The sequence below is a fragment of the Triturus cristatus genome, chromosome 6, assembly GCF_964204655.1.
Source record: "Triturus cristatus chromosome 6, aTriCri1.1, whole genome shotgun sequence".
Classification (NCBI taxonomy): Eukaryota; Metazoa; Chordata; class Amphibia; order Caudata; family Salamandridae; genus Triturus; species Triturus cristatus.
Window position 1 is genome coordinate 367,004,671 of NC_140589.1, and position 24,149 is coordinate 367,028,819.

The following is a 24,149-nucleotide window of genomic DNA, read 5'->3' on the forward strand; positions in this document are numbered from 1 at the left end:
GGGGCACTCCCATCTGTGTGTGGGAACTTCCTATTTCCATTGTAATCAGGATCTGCTGGGTCGGTGGGGAAGAGGCCAAGGTCACAGAGGAAGAGCTTCTGGGGAGATGGGGTTGCAGGTGATGCAAGGGAAGGGGGCTGGGAGGGAGAGGTCTCGGAGAACTGCGGAGTGGTTGTGGAGGACTGTGTGTGTGTCTGAAAACCAGCCCCTGTGAGTGTGGTATCAGTCCCCTGCGCTTGCTTGTGTGCACGTCTAGCCCTTGTTTTGGGTGTTTGTGTGCTTGGGACAGGTAGGCTGCTAGGAATCATGGGGGATGCAGGGGTAGAAAGGGTGCAAGACTGTTGGAGGAGGGACACTGCTGCCGTCAGGGAGGAGGCCACGGACTCATTGGTCCTCGGTAGGGCAGACATGCCCGAGGAAATGCCCTCCATGAACGACACCAGTTGTGTCAACGGACTTGTGTGTGCATGGAGGACCTTCAGCATCGACTTCTGCCCCACATGGATCTATCTAAGTAAGTCCACAGACTCCTCACTCAGGGCAGCAGGAGACACAGGAGCAGGGGGTGCGGTGCCTGGCACAAAGGAGACATGCTCACGAACACGGGAGCCTACAGGGACCTCTGGGATGGGAGCCAATGGGAGGGTGGTAGTGGTGGTGGTGGTGGCGGTGGCAGGGATAGCCTCACTAGCTGGGGCTTGGTGGCTGCCTCCACAAGGGAGTCATCCTCAGAGCTGCTGTGGCCCTCAGCTGGGGGTGATGGTGCTCACGCCTCCTCTGTGTGGCTTCACTCACCCTCCGTGCCACTGGGTCCCCCGACTCGTCTCCTTCTGTCCCTGTCAGGCTCTGTGGCTCCTCCTGGTCTGTGGAGCTGTCCCCTCCTGTGGCCGTGGATATATCTGGATAGGAATAGGAAGTAAGAGAACAACATCAGTCACCTGCACCGACTGCACACACCACAGTGAGTATATCACATCACAGGGCAAGCACTGGCATCATCAGCTGAACAAAGCTCAAAGTGGCAACATTGTTTAGAATAAGCCAATTGTCATTCTCAACATCAGCCATGGCACACATATCCCTCCTTGACTTGCACACATATGTCTGTTGCTTGTTGGATGCTAATACCCCAATGTGCCGACATGCACCGCCCACACCTCATTTGGACATGCAAGTGAACATGTAGGAGTATGTCACTATACACACAACACCTCTCTTGCTACTGACTCAGTACAGGTGTCCGGATGAAGGGATGGGCAGAGACTCATTTCACATGCTTGTGATGCATGCAAGCAACACACACTATGATGTTCTCATGTCCTGATCGGCAATGCCACAATGGGGTGCATGGTGCACACTTGAACACAATGCAGGATCACTCATTGTAAGTTAAATGCCATGGCACTGGGATGCCCTGAAAGTCAGTCAATACTGTCTCCTGTCACAGGGGCAGGGCATCCAGACAACAACAATATGCACTGACTCACAATCCTAGCTCAGGGGTAAAGCTAACTCTACAGATGACCAGCGCACTTGCCCATCCCCTGCAAACAACATATACAGGACCCAGAAGACGCCACATCATGCAAATCAGACATATGAGTCTCTGCAAACACAACTCCCTGTACATTAACACATCACAGTCTGCCATGCATGTAACCCAACTGCATGAAGGACACAGTTGCATACACCATAGTGCGCTGTCAGATGATCACACACCTATATATCACACAGGTCTTGTCGCTCACAGTCACATCGCAGATGTCCTGCTGACCCTCTGAATTATGGACACACCAGTTGTACGTAACAACAAGCCACACGCTAATGACACAGAGGCAGACACCTGAGGGCACATGTCACTAAGCACAACCTGTAATTTGATACACAGGAGTGGGATTACAGAGTGTTTCTAAATGCCCTTGAGGAGGCATGACTGGCCAGGTCTCCATGAAACAGTGTTTGGCCCTGGACAGTAGTCAGGTGGCTAAGCAAGTGTGACATACTTGATATACATACTCCTGAGGCCACACAATTGGTGTCCCCTGCTGCATGGGTTTGTTTGGAATACATAAACAACAAGAAATTTGAGTGGGGGGTCAAAGGGGAAAATATTTACCGACCCTATGGTTTCCAATCCCTTTACCTTAATACAATAACAACAAACGAAAACCAGGGTCAAAATACAGGAGCCAATACCTTTTATATAAGCATCTTACGAATCAGAAAAAAAGCCAAAAAGTGAACAATATCATTGATATTGAATCCCCTCAGCCACTGAAAGTAGCGTACATCATCAGAACAACCATTTTATTAATAACTGACCAAGTGATGAGACTAAAAAACAGTGCAAAAGCAGTTTGAAAGAATATGAAATGAAAATGCAAAACCTGCTTGAATGCAGGGAGGCCTCCCCGTCCAGCTCTACACAGCCGGAGGTACCTACGGATAAAGCGGGGCCTCATTCATCTGAGCGGATGCCAGGTGGGGTGAGGAGAGACCCCCTACGTTGAGGGGATTTGAGAATTACTCCACGAATATTCGGGAGTGCTTCAGAACCTGCATTCAAGTAGGTTTTGCATTTTCATTTCAATTTTTGGATAATACACTATACAGCAGTAGCATGGTTATTCTGGTCCTGACGAAAGCCTGATTGTCTTTCAATCATTAGGCTGAAACATGTAGACCACATCTAGGACACTAGCAGTTATTCTTTCAAACTGCTTTTGCACTGTTTTTTAGTCTCATCACTTGGTCAGTTATTAATAAATTGGTTGTTCTGACCCAGTAGATTTTTTAACATTTGCACTCACTGATTTTGTTGTTTTGCACTGCTTAAACACCATCAACCCCATCCAAATGCACTTTAGCGACATCATGTAAGATCTGGAGTTTTTGAATCTCATTCTTCTTCTCTGTTCATACATTACATGGTTCTCCTGAATTGGAGGCGAGTGTATGGTCGAATCCTAAATGATGATGTACGCTACTTTCAGTGGCTGAGGGGATTCAATATCAATGATATTGTTCACTTTTTGGCTTTTTTTGATTCTTAAGATGCTTATATAAAAGGTATTGGCTCCTGTATTTTGACCCTGGTTTTCGTTTGTTGTTATTTGTTTGGAATACCCCAGCCACATGTGGCGAGTCAAACCAGCAATTGGAACACATCTCAAGGGCACACACAGATCACATGTCAGATCTCAGGCATTGGGCAAACAATTGACCCACCCATGAAACATACAACAGAGATGCTGTCCAGTAGATGAAGCATAGCTGACTGCAGGGACACAGTGCCCTAGTGACGCAAGCAACAGACTGTAGGGGCCACACCTGTGGAACAGATGAGGAGAGTGCATCACACAATTGAGGGACCTGTGTATTGGACTACAAGACCTACGCAATGTCGAAGTGTGACCAGGACAAAAGACTGCAATTAGCATGTCAGACATAGTACACAGATTAGGCATGGACTTACCCCCTTCCTACTGCTGTCTGGCCTTCAGCTGCCTATCCAGGTCCGGGAAGACCACCATCAGTATCCGGAGCATGTGAGGGGTCAGGGTCCGGTGTCCGCCCCTCCTGCGCAGAGGTGACAGCTTCAGCTGGACTCTAGCTATCCTCTGGGTCGAGCCCCAAAGGTCCTGCCACCTCTTCTGGCAGTTGCGGATCCGGCGCTTGCAGACCCCCACCGAACGAACAGCCCGGGCGATGGTCAGCCATATCTCCTGCTTCTGGTGGGCATCAACCTGTGTGGATGACAAAGTGAAAAGTACATTAACACACATGCCCCAGATTTGTGCAGCACACATTTGGATATACATGTCATCATCACAAAGGAAAATGAGTTACACAGGTAGTGCAACCATGGGGAAGGACAAATCACCTGCATGTCTGACATGTTAACAATGCCTGGATAGTTTAAGCTTGCACTAATGCACTTTAGCAGCAGGACAACTGTTCATTACATGTACCTACACACTTTGGGGGATGAAAGTACTCAGTGAGAATGCTTGCCACTGGTGTACACACTGCTAGTACTGCTAGTCAGACAACATGCATAATTAGGAAGGCAGTGGACAGCACACTCAACTGCTCCCCTGGTTACCCATAGAGCTTGCTGTACTGTGGAAGGACCCCTTCCAGCAGGGCCTGGTTCTCCTCCTCATTCAAGGCTGGGGCCCTCTCCAGAGTACGTGCCATAGCAGGAGCCAGAGGATGGAGAGACAGCAGCAGTGGTAGCAGGGATGTGGTCCAGTAGCATGTAGTGCAGGCAAGTGAGCTCCCTGGGGGCCAGCCAGCCTTATATCTGTGCTGCAGAGGCAGAATCTGTGCCATGTGTCCCAAGTGATAGGTCCAACACGGTTGCATTCTATGAATCTGGCCAATCCATTTAAATGTATGACTCGTACACGCCGTCTGCATTGTTCAAATCTTCATCTTCATGAAACACTTGAAATTGCAACATTGTTGTAGGCACCCAACTGGATTTCCAGTGCACAACTCGTACAAGTTTTGAATCTGCATCCGTCTCCGGAGACAATGGGTGTGCCCGGCTCAGTCAACTGACTGTACAACGAGTATTTTGAAAATACACATGCACCCATCTCCATACGATTCAATGGCCAAGACGTACGTCTGTCTCGGACCATGCCTGCCCGACGCGAATGCATGATAGTCACCCGCGTCAGACCTCATTGCATTCAATGACAAAGCGTATGCATGGCTCGGTCATGAACCGTGCATTGCGTACGCGTTGTCACCCACGTCGGACCCCATTGCATTCAATGACAAAGCATACGGACGGCTCGGTCATGAACCGTGCAATGCGTACACATTGTCACCCGCTTCGGACCCTATTGAATTCAATGACAAAGCATACGCACGGCTCGGTCATGAACCGTGCAATGCGTACGCATTGTCACCCGCGTCGGACCCCATTGCATTCAATGACAAAGCGTACGCACGGCTCGGTCATGAACCGTGCAATGCGTATGCATTGTCACCCGCGTCGGACCCCATTGCATTCAATGACAAAGCGTACGCACGGCTCGGCCATGAACCGTGCAATGCGTACGCATTGTCACCTGCGTCGGACCTCATTGGTGTGACTATTCTATGGATTCAACACACATTTACTAGCCTGGGACAACTGTGCACACCTACCACACTACAGCATTGCCCACACAGTGTCCCATGGCATGTAAGGCTGCATTCCCTGGGTGTTTGTGGGGGACACATCTGGTGTTTTGGGTGGCACTTTTATGCAGCCACTCCCAGGCTGTGCATGTGTACATGGGGGCAGAATCCTTTGTGTGTTGTGCACATTACCACTGTGATGTGCAATTGTATAGTAATGGGCATGAGTCACGGACACAGTTTCATGTTGGATATGTTTTGGGATGTCACATACACCCTGAGTCCAGGGGGTGATGGCATGTAAGTCACAGTGAGACCTGTATCCATAATACTGATGTGCAACCACAGTCTGTGTGCATGTTGTGTCTCAGATGTGTCTGGTCAAATGTGCCCAATGGGTGACAGTCTCCACATCCATGTGGTATATGCATCAACCTTGATGGTGTGTGTGTGTCTAAGAGACGTACATGTAGGGCCGGCAGGAACAACAGTGGCCACTACCTGTGGGACTAACGCTTGCCTTGCGGTATGTACGTGATACGCTATGTCCATGCCAGTGTCGATGTGGCAAAACAGGGACCCTGAGTTTCTGCATGGCAAAGATCTGTGATGCCTGGGAGACGTCAGGCCTCACTTGTCACTGTGGTGTGTGTTTGGAACGTTGCAGCAGTACATAGGTTGGGTGACACAGCCAGATGATTGCCCATTGCACTACATAGGACTCATGGTCGGAGCAGAAGGGTGATTGAGCGGACATTCGGCCTTCTGAAAAGCCGCTTTCGCTGCCTGGACAAGACCGGAGGGGCACTCCCATATGAGCCTGCAAAGGTGTGCAAAATAATCCTTGTCTGCTGCATGCTACACAACATGGCAGTGCGGAAGGAGGTGCCTCTCATCCAGGATGACGATGACCAACCTCCGGCACCTGTGGAGGATCCCGGCCTGGGCCAAGATGCCAGTGATGATGAGGATGAGGGTGACGTCCGCTCACAGCTCATCAACAACTTCTGCACCTGAATGTGAGTTTCAAGGGTTGTTATGTCAATGTATGGAGGTAGCCTGGAATGTGTTGTGGCAGCTCTGTTGCTGTCTGAGTGTGTCTGTGTGCCACTTGACTGGATGCATGCAGTGATGTGTCCATTCATGTGGTGTGTACTCCATAATATGGTAGTACTGCTAACTTGTTTTTGTGTAGGTTTCTTGCAACATGTTTTGTGCATGTGTATTGCATTTCTCTCCTGTTCTGCTGTGCTTTTGACAGTGTCTTGTGTCTGTCCTTCCCAGGGTACTTTGCCTGTTGTTTGGTCAACACTGACCCCCAACACCCAGAATCCAACACCAGTGTGGAAGTTGTCAATTCCCATCAACTGATGTACCACACATCCCTGGACTTCAATTCTCCAAATCTTTGTGAGCGTGTGTTCACTGTTACATAGAATTACCATGCAACTATAGTGGAATAAACGTGTTGGTGATGTGTAATGAGCCTGTGATATGCTTTGTTATGTGCGTTGTCTGTCTTCCCACATCTGACTGACATCTGCTTACCTGACATGTGGACTTGTTACCACTGACTGGGGTTGGTGTTGTGTCTATGCATGCCAATGTGTTTCAGGTCAACATCATTGTGTGGGATGAGTAACATGGCCATGGTGAGTATGTGTTGTGGTGCCATAGTGGTGTGTCTCCCTAACATGTGTCACATCACTATGACTCCCCTTACGTTGGTCACATTGTTGCAGTATTTGGCATGCACTGTGTTGTGTAGCACATCAACATCTCCCTGACACATACAAGTTGGAATCACAACAGAGGCAAGTATGGTGCACTGGTGGGTTTATTTTCAAACATGTGTGAGGGAAGTGCACATGATGGTGGGTGCTGTACATTGGTTTTGGAATCTAAAGTTCACAGTTGAGTTGGAAGTGCTGGTAGATGGTGTGTCTGTGGCTGCTGTGTAATGGTGCTTGCTGCTGGCTGTGTCTCCTGTTTGCAAGGGATGATGGTAGTGATTGTAGTCCTTTATATTGGAGTGTTGGGTGTGTCTTTGTCCCAATTTTTTTTTGTTGATATTTATTGACTTTGTCATTGCTTGTTTGGTCCTTTTTTGTCTTTTTTCCTTTGTGTTTTGTAGGCATGAAGGAGACGTTCATGTGACGGAAACGGACGCTGCTGTTGTCTCATGTGGGCTTCTCCGCCTCGTTCACGCTGCCTATCTTCTGTGTTTCATACGCGTCGGTCGCAAAGGTCTCTATTGCTTGTGGGCCCGGTTGTCTGTGCATGCCAGTCGTGCGGCTTGGTCTCCGTGCGAGTCGGTCTGGTTTTACACGCATTGCATCGTACTGCGCGGATCGGACATCGCGGGTACGGGTCGGTTGGGTTCATTCCGGGTTCGTGTCGGTCGGTGAAAATCGCATCGGTTTTCCGGCCGGATCACTATTTTCCCTACGGCTTGGTCGTATGGCTTGTATTCCGTATGTGTCGGTTGTAATTCACTCACATTGCATCGTACTGCACGGGTCGTACGGCGCTGGTCCGTGTCGGTTGGTATTCGGTCCAGGTCCGTGTCAGTCGGTTCGTTTTGCAGCCGGAATCAAAATCGGCCCCATAGTGGTACAGTGAAATGTGCACAATGTGTGTAGGCCTGTAACCCCCAACATACTAGTGATTCACCCTTGCAATAAGCTCAGTAGTATTTATGCAGTCCCCCAATCAGCCTATCAGTCTCTGTCCAGTCCTGTAATTATCCTGATAGAAGCATGTCCTTATGTAATAGCTGTGATAACACTGAAGCACTTATAAACTCTCCCTGCTGTCAGCTACCACCATTTAAACTATCCACTCAGTATCCATGCACTTATAGAATGTCACAGGCATTAAGACACATAGTGGTACAGTGAAATGTGTGCAATGTATGCAGGCCTGTAATCCCCAGTAGACTTCTGATTCGCCCGTGCAATAACTAGGTAGTTTTCATGCAGTGATCCAATCAGCGTATCAGTCTCTGTCCACTCCTGCAATTATCCTGACAGAAGCATGTCCTTATCTAATCGATGTGCCAACACAGAAGCACTTAAAAACTCTCTCTTCGGTCAACTACCAGCACTCTCACTATCTAGTCACTGTCCCTACACCTGTAGAATGCCTCAGGCATAAAGACACATAGTGCTGTAGTTAAATGTTCGCAATGTATGCAGGCCCCTAACCCCTAGCAGAGTACTGATTCACCCTGGCTATTAGCCAGGTAGTATTCAAGTAGTGCACTAATTAGACTTTCACTCTCTATCCAGTCCTGCAATCAACCTCACAGAACCATGTCCTTATTTACTGTCTGTGCCAACACACAAGCACTTAAAAACTCACCCATCTGTCAACTCACAGCACTCTCATTATCTAGTCAGTGTCCATACACCGGTAGAATGCCTCAGGCATTAAGACACATAGTGCTACAGTGAAATGTGCGTAGTGTGTGCAGGCCTGTAACCTCTAGCAGACTTCTGACTCACCCTTCAATAACTAGGTAGTATTCAGCCTATTAGTCTCTGTCCATTCCTGCAATTATCCTGACAGAAGCATGTTCTTATCTAATCACTGTGTCAACACAGAACCACTTAAAAACTCACTCTTCTGTCAACTACCAGCACTCTCACTATCTAGTCAGTGTCTATACACCTGTAGAATGCCTCAGGCATTAAGACACATACTGCTACAGTGAAATGTGTGCAATGTATGCAGGTCCTTAGCCCCCAGCAGAGTACTGATTCACCCTTGCTATAAGCCAGGTAGTAGTCTTGTAGTGCTTCAATCAGCCTATCAGTCTCTGCCACTCCTGCAATTATCCTGACAGAAGCATGTACTTATCTAATCACTGTTTGAACACACAAGCACTTACAAAGTCACCTTCCTGTCAACTACCAGCACTCTCACTATCTAGTCAGTGTCTATACACCTGTAGAATGACTCAGGCATTAAGCCACATAGTGGTACAGTGAAATGTGTGCTGGCCCCTAACCCCTAGTAGAGTACTGATTCACCCTTGCAATAAGCCAGGTAGTTTTCATGCAGTGCCCAATCAGACTGTCACTCTCTGTCCACTCCTGGAGTCATCCTGACAGAAGCATGTCCTTATCGATTCTCTGTGCCAACACACAAGCACTTATAAACTCTCCCTGCAGTCAACTACCAGCAGTGTAAATATCCAGTCAGTATCCATGCACTTGTAGAGTGACTCAGGCATTAAGATAAGCAGTGCTATAGTGAAATGTGCACGATCTATGTAGGCCTCTAACCACTAGCAAACTACTAAATCACCCTTGCAATAAGACAGGTAGTATTCATGTAGTGCCCCAATCAGCCTGTTATTCTCTGTCCACTCCTGCAATCATCTTAACAGAACAATGTGTTTATGTAATCACTGTACCAAAACCTAGGGATTTATAAATTCAGCATTCTCTTTTGTTTCAGTACTCTAATCATTCAGTCAGTATTTATGTACTTATGAAATGACCCTGGTAGTAATACATCAATATTACAAACACCTATCCAGTATTCATGCAGTCCTCTAAACACATAGACACTAATTATGTTGTCCTTCATTTTCAAACTACTACCTCTGTATTGCAGAAAATGGGTTGTGATTTCTAAACAAAGCATATAAATATTTTTTTATGTAGAAGATATTTGTTTAATAATACAATCAATTATTTTATAGATTTATTTTTATATTTTTATAGATATATTTTTCAAAACAGATAGTGTTCATCATCATTACAAAAAAAGTCACCATGACTAAAAAAACAGAAAGAAGGAAACAACCAAAAAGGAGTATTATTTGAAGAAAAAGCAACAGCAACATTTAGATGAAGAACAACACGTGGGAAAAAAAAGAAATCTTGTGGTAAGATAACAAAGGAATTTATTAAAAGACTTTCACAGCCTAGAAACAGTGTGCACAATGTGGAAAGTAGAAACAATGCCTCAAGAAGAAAGAACAATAACAAGAAAAAAGGAGACATTCATGGGAAATTAAGTTTTCAAGAAATTATATATGGTAAAAGGAGAAAGAATCAATTTACTGAAATAAGAAAAAGAATGTTTTATAATAGAGTTATCATTAATTTGTTGAAAGATGTGAGGAAATATAAAAAAAATCAGCATTTTATAAAAAGAAAAAACAGATTGAAACTATTGTTGAAAAGTCTTTTGAACTGAAAAGGAAATTATTCATTTTTAGTATTAAATAGAATTCGATATTTAGATAAGCCAATATATTTTATGAAGGCCAAAAGTAAAAGGAAGAGATTAATTAACAGAAGTAACTTTTGTTATTTTTTTGGGGTGAATGGAAACACAGTTCAAGTTCAGAGCCTTTTTTTAATGAAGAGTTATTTTCAAACCAATATATTGTTGCATGCAGTTGATACCAGTGGTTGTGCTTATGAGATTAAAAACGGTTGTCCAATTGAAAAAAAAAATGGTTCCTAGAAATGTAGAGGAACTGGTAGCTGATGAAGTTCTAGGGAGACGTACTAAAGCCCCAGTGTATACTTTTGATTGTAGTAGCATATGCAGTATACGTCAGGAATCTATTGATATTTTTCAGAATTTCTTATAAGTTTATAGTAAAAAAAGTCCTAAACAAAAGATTAAGATGTTGCAAGGTCTAGATCCTTGCTGAGTGAGAAAAAATACTGGTTTGCAAGGTCATTCTCTGGCTTGTCTTTCTAGAAAAGTATTTATCAAAGTGTTTTTCATCATTTTAGAATGTTAGCAGTGCATCATTCTCAAATGCGGAAGTTAGTCAGAAGATTGTATTACGCAAAAAGTCCAGCAATATTTTTAAATGAATTAAACAGTGCACTTGTGCATGGGCCAGTATCAGATGTAAAAAAAAGTTTGTGATGAAATAGAGTTTTGTTACTTTGGTCCTGAAGAAGAGAGTAGACAATGTGAGACATTGATAGAATTAGGCTTTGAAGAAAACGTGGAGAAGATTACTACAGAGAAATGTGAAGAAGAAATTTGAAAGTTTAAGGTAATTTTGTGTGAAAGGCCAAATTATACATGTATTTGTTGTCGACGAACTCACTATAAGAATCAAACTAGGACTGTTGATCTGTATTTAAAAAGTGAAAAAGAAAATACTGATAAGTGGAAGGAATTTGCAACTTATTTGTTGGTAGAGGATTGCTTTGATTTGGGTGCTAATCAACGTATTTGTAAATATTGTTATAACAAATTAGAGGATATTAAAATGCCAGGAAGAGCTGTGCATAATGATCTAGAGTTGGTAGATATTCCTCAAGAACTGATGGATTTAAACACATATGAGTGTATTCTGATTCAATCTGTGCACCCGTTTCAGGCTATTGTTCACATGGAGACTAAAACAGGTAAATTGCCTCCCACACTTTTACAGAGAGGATTAAAAGGAAAAGTTGTATATTTACCTCCAGATTTAAAGAAAAATATTGAAACTATTGGTGTAGATAAAGAAGAAAGTGAACCATTAATTATTCTAGTGAATGGTGTTCCTACTAAGAGTAAGAAAATCTGGCAGGAATTAGTGGATGTCAGGAAAGTTCAAAATGCAACATTGTATCTTATAAAAAGCAGTGATTTGAACAAGAATGTGTATGTTGAAGAAGAAGAAATACTTTTAGGAGATAATAGCGAAATGTCAAGTGGTCAGATTGAGAAAGTGGACATATCGAAAACTGAAGAAATGTATGAACATTATAGTGTACTTCTTTTACATTCTAAAGAAGTGTTGGGGAATACTATTGAATTATTCCTGATGAAGAAAGCGAAGGGGAATCCCTTAAGTGTTTGGGAAAAGACTTTGGAAGCTCGTTGTTTTGCCCAGCTGTTCCCAACTGGAAAAGTTGGACGATATAATGAACGATCAATACAGATTCCTGCATCAGAATATCGGACAACAAGATTGTATGCAGAAGATCCTAGATTTCGACAATGTATCCCATATATATTTCATCTTTTGTTTGAGAGTGACTTGTCTGGACTTTCATATGCAGTCAACCATATATTAAAAACAGGAGTACATCTTCGAAATGTTTCTGCCAAGGAATTTATGGAAAAAGTACATCAGAGAGATGATCATTTGGAATCTCAACTGATTAATTTGATGGCATGTCAGCATGGTACTAACGAGTATTGGCATCGTTGTCATGGAGAACTTAAATGCATGCTAAGGAATTTAGAAACTCCAACGTGGTTTCTTACCCTAAGCTGTGCTGAATACGCATGGGATGATTTACTTCAATTTCTTCGAGAAGCAAATTCAAACATTCAAAACATTGAATTCAAAACTCCTGGAGAATTGTGTTATTTGGATCCTGTTAATGCAAGCAGATATTTCAATCATAGGTTTGAAGCTATGATGTTTTTTATCTGCAACAAAAAGAATCCTCCTTTTGGAGAAGTTATTGATTTTTTTGGGAGAAAGGTAAATAAAGCTAGAGGTGCTCCTCATATACATATGCTTCTATGGTTCAAGGATGCACCCAAATTTGGAACTGATTCGGATGGCACTGTTTTATCTTTTATTGAAGATTATGGTACATGTGCTATATCTAAAAGAACAGAAGAAAACACCTTAAGGCAACAAGTGTTACGAAACCAAAGTCATCGATGTGGGAAATACTGTCGACGGAAATACAAGTCGAAGGAACAGTTTTATACCAAATGTCGTTTTGGATTTCCACGTCCAGTAATATCCAAAGGAAGAGTGAACAGTTTCATGTCAGCGGTGACACATACCATCACTAATATGGATATTCAGTATGTTGCGGATAATTCCCTTGCTGTGGCTCGGTATGTAACATCATACATAACGAAATCAGAAAAGACGGATTTGAAAGAAATGTGGGAAGAAATTTCCCACAAGAAGAGTCTCAGTGAGAAATTGTACAGCTTTAGTTTGAAGATGCTGTCACATCGAGAAATTGGATCATACGAATTTTCGGATCGGTTATCGTCTGCAAGTTTATATTCAAAGTCAAGAGGAATTATTTGGGTTAGTCTAGGTCTTGCTACAATGCGAAATCGAGTACTTATATCCAGGAAACTGAATATTTAGCACTAAATGAACCGGAAAATACATATATAGTCAAAACAAACATGTTGGATACATACTATCCAAATAGAGTCCTCACCTTGAGAACAGATGTCTCTATGAAGTACTGCAATATTACAGTTTTAAGAGAAATACTACAGAGAATATAAATGAAGGAAAATATGCAGTGATTGGTTTAGAAGGATGTTTGGTGAAACATACTAAAGGAAATTTGATTAATTATAGGAAACTGACCTGTGATACTCCTGATAAAAGAGAATTCTAATATTTGGCACTTTTACAACTCTTCAAACCTTGGCGTATGGAACTGGAATTACTTGGAGATTTTGAGTGCTATGAAGATTCTTTCAATGCATGTAAAGATAGCATTGAATGCACAGTTTTTACAAATTATATCAAAATGTTGAATTAAGAAATTGATCAAGAAGCTACTATTGCAGCTGAGATTGCTAGAGACAGTTCTCAAGATATTCAAAGTCCTGCTCCACTGAGTCAGGATCCTCTAGGACAACCAATTCTTGAAAATGAAGCATCCATCACCATGAGTGAAGTGGAAATAGCAATGCATCAGGCTCAAGAAGATGTGATGGACTTGGGAACCTTGGAAGAACAACATAGGTGCCGATTCCGATCCTGTAAAACCCGGGTACGAATGGTCGTACGGAGCGTATTCTCCATACGACTCGTACCCGGGAAATGCTCCTTACAAACCAGCAAGTACGATTCGTACAGAAATACCATTTCCGTACGAATCGTAAAAAACTACATGCGACAAAAAAATACCCACAATTCCGATCTGGGACATCGCGTACGTGACGTCCGGACGGAGTCAGGCAGCGTTCTATGGACCAGCAAGTATGATTCGTGCCTACGTCAATCCGCACGGATAAGTTTTTTACGGCAGCCAAAAACTCCCGGGAAATTGAGGACGACGCGAAGAAGGAGCAGCGGTACGCGACGGACAGCCATGGACCCCATCCTACGTGTCATCCCGGCCCTCCAAACCTACGACCTGGTGCACCGAAACCACCGTGCATGCCGCAGAAGGTCAGCACAACACCCGGGGCAAAGGGGGGCGAGGGGCAAGAAACATAACCTCTACCTAATTTTAAAAATACCATATACTGTCCATACATTACCTCCAGGGTCTGGTCACTTCGGGGGCGTGTCCACCAATCCCCGCGTACGCGTACCCATCACCACTACAATGGTGGTACGGCCCGTACCCACGCCCTCAAAGCGTGGGTACGGCCCGTACCACCATTGTAGTGGTGATGTATGGGTACACGTGGTACGGGTCGTACCCACGCTCTGAGGGCGTGGGTACGGCCCGTCCCACCATTGTCGTGGTGCTGTAGGAGTACGCGCCGTACCCACGCCCTCAGAGCGTGGGTCCGGCCCATACCACGCGTACGCCTACATCACCACTACAATGGTGGTACGGGCCGTACTCACGCTTTGAGGGCGTGGGTATGGCCCGTACCACCTTTGTAGTGGTGATGTAGGTGTACGTGCCGTACCCACGCCGTCAGAGCATGGGTACGGCCCATACCACCATTGTAGTGGTGATGTAGGGGTACGCGCAGTACAGGCCGTACACATGCTCTGAGGGCGTGGGTACGGCACATACACCTACATCACCACTACAATGGTGGTACGGGCCGTACCCACACCCTCACAGCATGGGTACGGCCCATACCACCATTGTAGGGGTGATGTAGGGGTACGCGTGGTACGGGCTGTACACACGCTCTGAGGGCGTGGGTACGGCCCGTACCACCATTGTAGTGGTGATGTAGGGGTACGCATGGTACGGGCTGTACACACGCTCTGAGGGCGTGGGTACGGCGCGTACACCTACATCACCACTACAATGGTGGTACGGGCCATACCCACGCTTTGAGGGCGTGGGTACGGACCGCATCACCCGTACCTCTAGGGCACCAGTACATTACTGATACAAGGCGTACACACGCCACGAATGTTGGCTTAGTGCCTGGTGCAGCATATAACCAGTATATTGGGGTGTGTTCATGGCCAGGACAGCAGTGTACAGCACCAAGGGTGCGGGTGGGTGGGTGGGTGTCTGCCTAGGAGTCCCAGCAGTGGACAGAGACATGTGAGGGGTGGGTGCAGAGGAATACCAGCAGTGGACAGAGACATGTGAGGGGTGGGTGCAGAGGACTCCCAGCAGTGGACAGAGAGATGTGAGGGGTGGGTGCAGAGGAATACCAGCAGTGGACAGAGACATGTGAGGGTGGGTGCCTATCACTCCCAGCAGTGGCCAGAGACATGTGAGTGGTGGGTGCCTATCACTCCCAGCAGTGGACAGAGACATGTGAGGGGTGGGTGCATATCACTCCCAGCAGTGGACAGAGACATGTGAGTGGTGGGTGCAGAGGAACACCAGCAGTGGACAGAGACATGTGAGGGGTGGGTGCCTATCATTTCCAGCAGTGGCCAGAGACATGTGAGGGATGGGTGCATATCACTCCCAGCAGTGGACAGAGACATGTGAGGGGTGGGTGCCTATCACTCTCAGCAGTGGACAGAGACATGTGAGGGGTGAGTGCCTATCACTCCCAGCAGTGGACAGAGACATGTGAGGGGTGGGTGCATATCACTCCCAGCAGTGGACAGAGACATGTGAGGGGTGGGTGCCTATCACTCCCAGCAGTGGACAGAGACATGTAAGGGGTGGGTGCCTATCAGTCCCAGCAGTGGACAGAGACATGTGAGGGGTGGGTGTCCCAGCAGTGAACAGAGGCATGTGAGTGGTGGGTGCATATCACTCCCAGCTGTGGACAGAGACATGTGAGGGGTGGGTGCATATCACTCGCAGCAGTGGACAGAGACATGTGAGTGGTGGGTGCAGAGGAATACCAGCAGTGGACAGAGACATGTGAGGGGCGGGTGCCTATCACTCCCAGCAGTGGCCAGAGACATGTGAGGGGTGGGTGCATATCACTCCCAGCAGTGGACAGAGACATGTATGGGGTGGATGCCTATCACTCCCAGCAGTGGACAGAGACATGTGAGGGGTGGGTGCATATCACTCCCAGCAGTGGACAGAGCCATGTGAGTGGTGGGTGCAGAGGAATACCAGCAGTGGACAGAGACTTGTGAGGGGTGGGTGCCTATCACTCCCAGCAGTGGACAGAGACATGTGAGGGGTGGGTGCATATCACTCCCAGCAGTGGACAGAGACATGTGAGGGGTGGGTGCATATCACTCGTAGAAGTGGACAGAGACATGTGAGGGGTGGGTTCCTATAACTCCCAGCAGTGGACAGAGACATGTGAGGGGTGGGTGCAGAGGAATACCAGCAGTGGACAGAGACATGTGAGGGGTGGGTGCAGAGTAATACCAGCAGTGGACAGAGACATGTGAGGGGTGGGTGCCTATCACTCCCAGCAGTGGACAGAGACATGTGAGGGGTGGGTGCAGAGGAATACCAGCAGTGGACAGAGACATGTGAGGGGTGGGTGCATATCACTCCCAGCAGTGGACAGAGACATGTGAGTAGTGGGTGCAGAGGAATACCAGCCGTGGACAGGGACATGTGAGGGGTGGGTGCCTATCACTCCCAGCAGTGGCCAGAGACATGTGAGGGGTGGGCGCATATCACTCCCAGCAGTGGACAGAGACATGTGAGGGGTGGGTGCCTATCACTCCCAGCAGTGGACAGAGACATGTGAGGGGTGGGTGCAGAGGAATACCAGCAGTGGACAGAGACATGTGAGGGGTGGGTGCAGAGTAATACCAGCAGTGGACAGAGACATGTGAGGGGTGGGTGCCTATCACTCCCAGCAGTGGCCAGAGACATGTGAGGGGTGGGTGCATATCACTCCCAGCAGTGGACAGAGACATGTGAGGGGTGGGTGCCTATCACTCCCAGCAGTGGAAAGAGACATGTGAGGGGTGGGTGCAGAGGAATACCAGCAGTGGACAGAGACATGTGAGGGGTGGGTGCATATCACTCCCAGCAGTGGACAGATACATGTGAGTGGTGGGTGCAGAGGAATGCCAGCAGTGGACAGAGACATGGGGGTGTGTACATCATGATCAGATGAACACAACTCCATGGGTGTATGTACGCATCCCTAATGTTCGACTATGTTGATAGTGCTATAACAACACATCACTGACAGCAGTGTCCCACTCCCATGAGGATGGATGTCTTTCCCCCACTGCATGACACAACACATGTGGGTGTGAGGACAAATGACACATGCATACCCACCTCTGGCGGATATAGCACAATACACACACAGAGATCATGCCACAAGACTGTATACTCATGTCAATGCCCACTGAACTAAGAGAGCCAAAAGGAACCCACACTGTCACGCACATCCCAGGACTGATAGGAATGTACAGGTGCTGGGACAGCCACCAAGATGTTGCCTCTCATTGAAGGAATAGGGTGGAGTACCCACAGATACAATGCCCACAATTGTCGTCAGGTGCCCAAATACCCTGCAGAAGAAGTACCAATTGTGTGCTAGGCTGGGATAACGCACATGCATAGTGCGGAAAATGGTGAATGTCACCATTAAGGCATTACAACATACTCAACACACAAGTACAGTGACTAGCAAGGATGGCACAGACGATGCAGCCGGAGACATTGCTGAGCAGGCATGGCCATAGTTGAAGGGATCCATCACCAACAAAGGGAATGCACACACAGGTCAGCACAACAAATGTGCAACTCCCTGCAGGGAAGATGTCAGGTGCCACAGAGGTAGGAACACTCCTTGGGACAATATCTCCAAACACAAATAGCACACATGACCAAAGATACTTTGCAGAGACCTTGTGATGGCAGGCAGATACCATGGTCCACCCCATGAGCATCAGACAACAACTTTTTCCTGAAACATAACACATTACCACAACCCCAACTCCTGGACCATCAGCACCCACATCAATTCCTGAAATGCAATAGTGTTCAAAGTGAAAAGAAAATGCTTTATTCAGCATTAAATGAAAAATTATAAAAGTACACTATTTACAAAGGCACATGGCCAGTCCAGATCAGAAGTCCTTGGGGGGACACATGGCCACGCGTCTCCCCTAGCTTGCCTGCACATTAGAAGCCTCAGGTTCGTCGACTGGGGGGGGGATCATGTGGGGAAGGACCAGGCACTGCAGGGACAGGAGGTGGAAGGGTAGTTGTGGTGGGTGCAGGGATGGAGGCCTCCACCACAGTGGGTGGGGCAGCGCCAAAGGTGGAGGTCAGCTCGGTGCTGCACACTGCTGCCAGCTCTTCCAGCGTATCAGCTGCGCCTGAAGAAAACACAGGCTCAAAGGAGGGGGGGTCGGAGTGATGGGGTGCAGTGCTACTGGGGGAGGGTATGGAAAGGGGGGACTCAACTCCCCTACCCGTGGAGTGCCGTTCCCGTTTGCGGGCTGGAGAGCCAGAGGGGCTGAGGCCCAGCACAGCCAAGTAGGCCTCCTTGTCAGGTTGTGTGGTAGGGGAGCCGAGGGGAGTGCCATTGGAGGGATTGGGTAGTGCGGCATGCCGACTTGGACTGTGTCTGTGTGTATGCCTGTGTGCCCAAGACCCAGTGGGTGTGCCTTCATCCCCCTGAGTGTGCGCGCCAGGAGGAGTGTGCTTGCCCTTACGTGTTGGTGTGCTGCCTGTGTCTGGTGGGGTGCATGCTTGGGAATGTCTGTGTGTGCTTGGGACAGGCATGGGAGGGGGAAGTGTGGATGGTGCAGGGGTAGGGGGAACGAAGCGCTGCAGGAGACTCACTGCTGCCATTAGTGAAGAGTCCATGGACCTCAGCAACATCCGTTGGTCAGACATCACTGATGACATGCCCTCCATGTACGACACCATCTGTGTCATCATTCTGGTGTGGCCATCGAGGACATTCAGCATCGATGTCTGCCCAACCTGCAACTGCCGCAGAATGGCAACAGACTCTGCAGTGAGGGCAGCAAGGGGGACAGGGGCAGGGGGTGCGGTGCCTGGCACGAAGGAGACACGGTGTTGCCTAGCACGGACAGAAGGGACCGGAGCAACTGGGAGGGCGGTGATGGGAATGGAGGGGGCGGTGACAGATGTAGTGCTGCTGCCAGGGGTTGTTGCAGCCTCCGCCCCCTCGAGGAGTTCAGCCTCGGACTCGTCAGCGTCGTAGTCAGTGTTGTCACTAGACAGGTCCTCCGCCTGACTCCCCTCGTCCTCCGTGCCACTTGCTCCCGCAGACTCGCCAGCAGTGGTGGCAGCGGTGCTGGATCCCTCATCCACGTCCGTGCAGGTGTCACCCTCGGTGTCCTCCGATGATGCTGTGGGCAAGGTGAAGATACACAAAATAATCAGTCACCTGTATACATCTAACACATGAGTCTAAAAAAAAATGTAACAGTGCATATCAGGAAATGCATCATGAGTATCATCTAGAATAGTCCGCACATATGTAACCCTGCACTCCCCAGTTGGTTGACCCACCATGCGACTTGGAAACAATGGAGATTATGACACAACAGCAAATAATTTGATATCGAATTATACTGAGAAGCTAGTGTCTGGGAACAGTTGAGCACAGCAAGACTATGAAGGCATGCCACCTCTTGTTCACTGTGAACGAAACTGTATTGGGGCACCCAAGGCCAAATAACAGACCTCAATGCTGAAGGTGTCCCCACACTCTGAGACCTGTGAGTACTTTTGAAACCCAAACGAAAAACATTGCGATCCCTTGGGACTCACAACACTTTACACAATGTACATGTTTAGAATGTGTGAATGTGCCACTTTGTGAACATAACACACATCTGCCTGTATAACAGAAGTCACACAATGAGGTGCACACAAAACTACATTTACACAGTCATTGTATGAGCTGCCAGCCAAATTCAAATAAGCCACTGTAAAGAAGAAATGGTGTATCAGTAAGTACATATACATGGCACCACGGTGGTCTGGATGACTTGACACTCATAAGTTGGTATCAGCAACAACCAAGGACTTACCCAAATGCAAACACACTGTGGGATCATGGATTTGTATAATCAGAAAACAAGTGGTAATCGAACTGTGCCTTTCTTTAAAATGTGCCAGCGTGTCCACGGAAAGTGTAAATGTACTTTCTTTTGCACGTCCCTGGGAGACGTCTGTCATGCAGGCACATTATTGTCCTTCACAACAAACTAGCAAAGTGAAGCATATGAAAAATTGATAAATGTTGACAAGTGTAGTGAGTGCCAAGGTACAATACTTCTTGACTAACAACTTGAATCATGCCACCTGTCACATGGCCATCCGTACCATGATAGGATAGGATAGGATAGGATAGGATAGGATACGTATTTATATAGCGCAGCGAATGCCGAAGCGTCTTGGCGCTCATACCACACAAAGGGAGACATGTTCCTCAGATACTGATCTCTCGAAAGAGCCGTGTCTTTAACACTTTTCTTAAAGCTAGATGATTATGTGTTGGTTTTAAGGAAGGGGGAGCCTGTTCCAAAGCCCTGTGGCCCGGACCGAGAAAGCTCTACCCCCCCATCTGGCTTTCCTAATCCGGTTAATTTTGATGAGACTCCGAGTGCTGGATCTCAGCAACCTACCTGTAGTATAAGGAATGAACAGCTTCTGGACATCCCTAGCACCGCCTCCAAAGACAGCTTTCTGTACCAGGCAAATAGCTTTGAAATCTATACGCAAATGGACAGGGAGCCAGTGTAATGCAATAATTCCCCCTGAGATTGATTGATCTCTTGGAATATCCAATAATAGCCTTGCCGCCGTGTTTTGGAGAGTCTGCAACCTTCCTACCAGCGTTTTATTTGTCCCTAGCAGTAAAGCGTTGCAGTAGTCCAGCCTAGATAAGACCAGTCCCACTACTACCGCCTTACGCATTTTGGTGCTAATGAAAGGAAAGATCTTACACAATGTCCTAATGATAAAGGAGCAGGAGGATGCAAGGCTATTTACATGAGCTGAAAAATTCAGCTGATTGTCAAATATCACGCCCAGATTTCTTACTTTGGGCACGGGGCAGGGACACTCCCCAGCCCCTGCTGGCCACCAAGCTCTATTCCACAGGGGACTTCCATGACCAAACTCCATAATCTCAGTTTTCTTGGTGTTGATCTTGAGAAAACTTTGCTGCATCCAGCTCATAATTTCCGACAGACAGCTATGAAATTTAAAAGCGATGTCATTGGATTGCTTGGCCACGGAAATTATGAGCTGAGAATCATCGGCATAAGAATATATCTGGAACCCATGCTTCCTGATAAGTTTTGCCAAGGGAGTCACATAAATATTAAACAGCGTTGGTGACAATGCTGAGCCCTGCGGAACACCACAAGGCAGCTGAAAGCTGTCTGACTGAAGCCCTTCCCAAAGTAAGCTTTGCTCCCTCCCTTCCAAAAAAGACGAGAGAAGGGACAATGCAGTCCACTGGATGCCCACCTCCCGAAGCCTCCAAATCAACACCGTATGGTTTACGGTGTCGAAGGCTGTTGATAGATCTAGCATCACTAGGACTAGGATGACACAGTTGGCAACAAATCTGACCCACTGCCTGTCATGTGGAGTGGCACACATGTCCAATCACAGGACAATGCATTAGCTAATGGGCCTGCAATGTGTCGGGATAAGGAGCACCTGCACTGAGGAGACACCCTCATGGCAAGCAAGAATGTCCACACAGATGTCAGCACACACAGACCAAACTACGTAGCATCTCGACCACACACTGGTGGCAAAAATGGATGATCATGAGCCATGTATTTTAAAATTTGACACATGCTGCAAAGCACAAACATTCAACCCTGCACAACATGACTGGGTCACTGCATGTTGAGTGTCTGTCCAGACAATTATCACACACAGGTCAGACCTGGCAAGGAGACATAAGGTTTGGACATGTAGGCCGTGCCCGCACATACCCCCCATACCTGAGACAATGTTATTGAGACCGATCAAGAAGTTACACCTCTTAATCTGGGTTTACTACAATGTGCATCAAGAATTCCTAAATGTACTCCACATCACCTCGTGAGGCTGCCAACACATATTTGTGACAAACAACCATCAACAGATAGTTGTACATAGACACACAGGCACTGCCCAGTGTGAGGATGCACAAGCAAAATGGGGTCAGCCTGTACAATGGGCACATGTAGCACACTTCAGATAAATACAAATGAGGTCAGGTAACAATGCCACAGAGGCCAACCTATGCTGGACACACAGAGAATGGGCACAGTGTTGGATGACACACATGATTCCGAGGCAAGGGTGTCTTAGGGGACTGTAGTGGGCACACTGCTCCATGGTCCTGGAATGATCTGGCTGTAACATGAGCTACCGTCCCGGCACTATGCATATCTCCCACTCATGCACATCATGTCTGAGGCCACAACATTGGTCATGCATGCTGCACGTCTGTTAATTTGAAAACTCACACCCCTATGTTGAGACTCAGCATCAGTGTCAACTAATATGGACACCCAAATGACTGAACAGGACAGGGCACAGGCAAGGTAACAACACATGTCTCAGACACCCCCCCCACACGATGCAGAAAGCAATGTGCACTTGGATTATCTGGCAGCCTAGATGACCATGTGCAATAGTGATTACCCACAGACCAGGGAACACATGTCAAGGAGGGGAAAGAAGGAAGAACAGCACCGTTTGACTTTGGGGAACAGGATATGCACTGCACAAATTAACCCTTGCAGTGTATCCAGGTGACTGAACACTTCCAAAAGCTGGTGACACACAACAAACACACATGTACCTACCCCCTTCCTGCTGCTGCAACTCCCGTAACCGCCTATCCAAGTCAGGGAAGACCACCGCCAGGACACGCTTCATCTGGTGGGTCAGGCGTCGGCGCCCGCCGTGCTTGCGTGGAGGTGAGTCCTTCAGCTGGCACCGCGCAATCCTCCGGGTCCAGCACCGGATGTCCTGCCAGCATTTCCTCACTTGGGCCAGGCGCCGACTGCGACCCTCCACCGATCTCACGGCCCTGACGGCCTGCTTCCATATCTCCCCCTTGGCGTAGGCAGTTACCTGTGAGGATGACAAAGTGAGACAACATCACTACACCTGCTCCATGTCACACAGACACACATTTGAACATCTTTGATATGTTGAACAGGGCCTAGTATGCTGGCAACAAATAGCACCTTTGTCATAGGGGCATTAGCCTCTGTGTAAGCCCCAATGCACTACATGGCATTGAAAGTACACAGGTGGCATGAGGGGTGCAACACACTCCCTGATCATGGCACACACTGTGCATCACATGCAACACCAGGCTGATGGACAGCACCTCAAAGCAGTCACATGCCCCAGGCCACTGACACAACCTCAGCAGAGTACACAGACACACACAGGCACAGATCAATCACCTGCCATTGGCAACAGTGGATACAAACCTCACTCTGCACATGTGCCACTTGCCTGTGGGGTGTCACAGGTGTGGTGATAGCTCAGCAAGTCAGACACTCCGCACGGCTTACTTCTCACATCAGATGGGTGGAGCTGTTGCCTCCTCCATGCAGCTGTGGTGCAACACTCCACATAGACACTCACCCACATGACAAGGAACATTCACACACATCAATGTCTAGGGGGCGTACACATCATTTGGACACTCTCACCACTCTCACCACAGCTCTACTCAAATCACACATATCTGTGGGTACAGTCACCTGTCACACCGGGGGGGGCACTAAATCACCTCTGGACTATAGAACAAAAATGGCCCAAAGGATTGGGCAGGCTGAATGTGCCATGCACTATGCAGTGAATGTCACAGTCCTCTCCTGCAGTGAATGTCACAGTCCTCTCCTGTCTCCTGTCGTCAGACCTCCCGAGGCTTCTCCGGGAGCAACGCTAGTTTTATTTCCCCTGGCTTTTACCCGCTGCCTACCTGCACTGCCT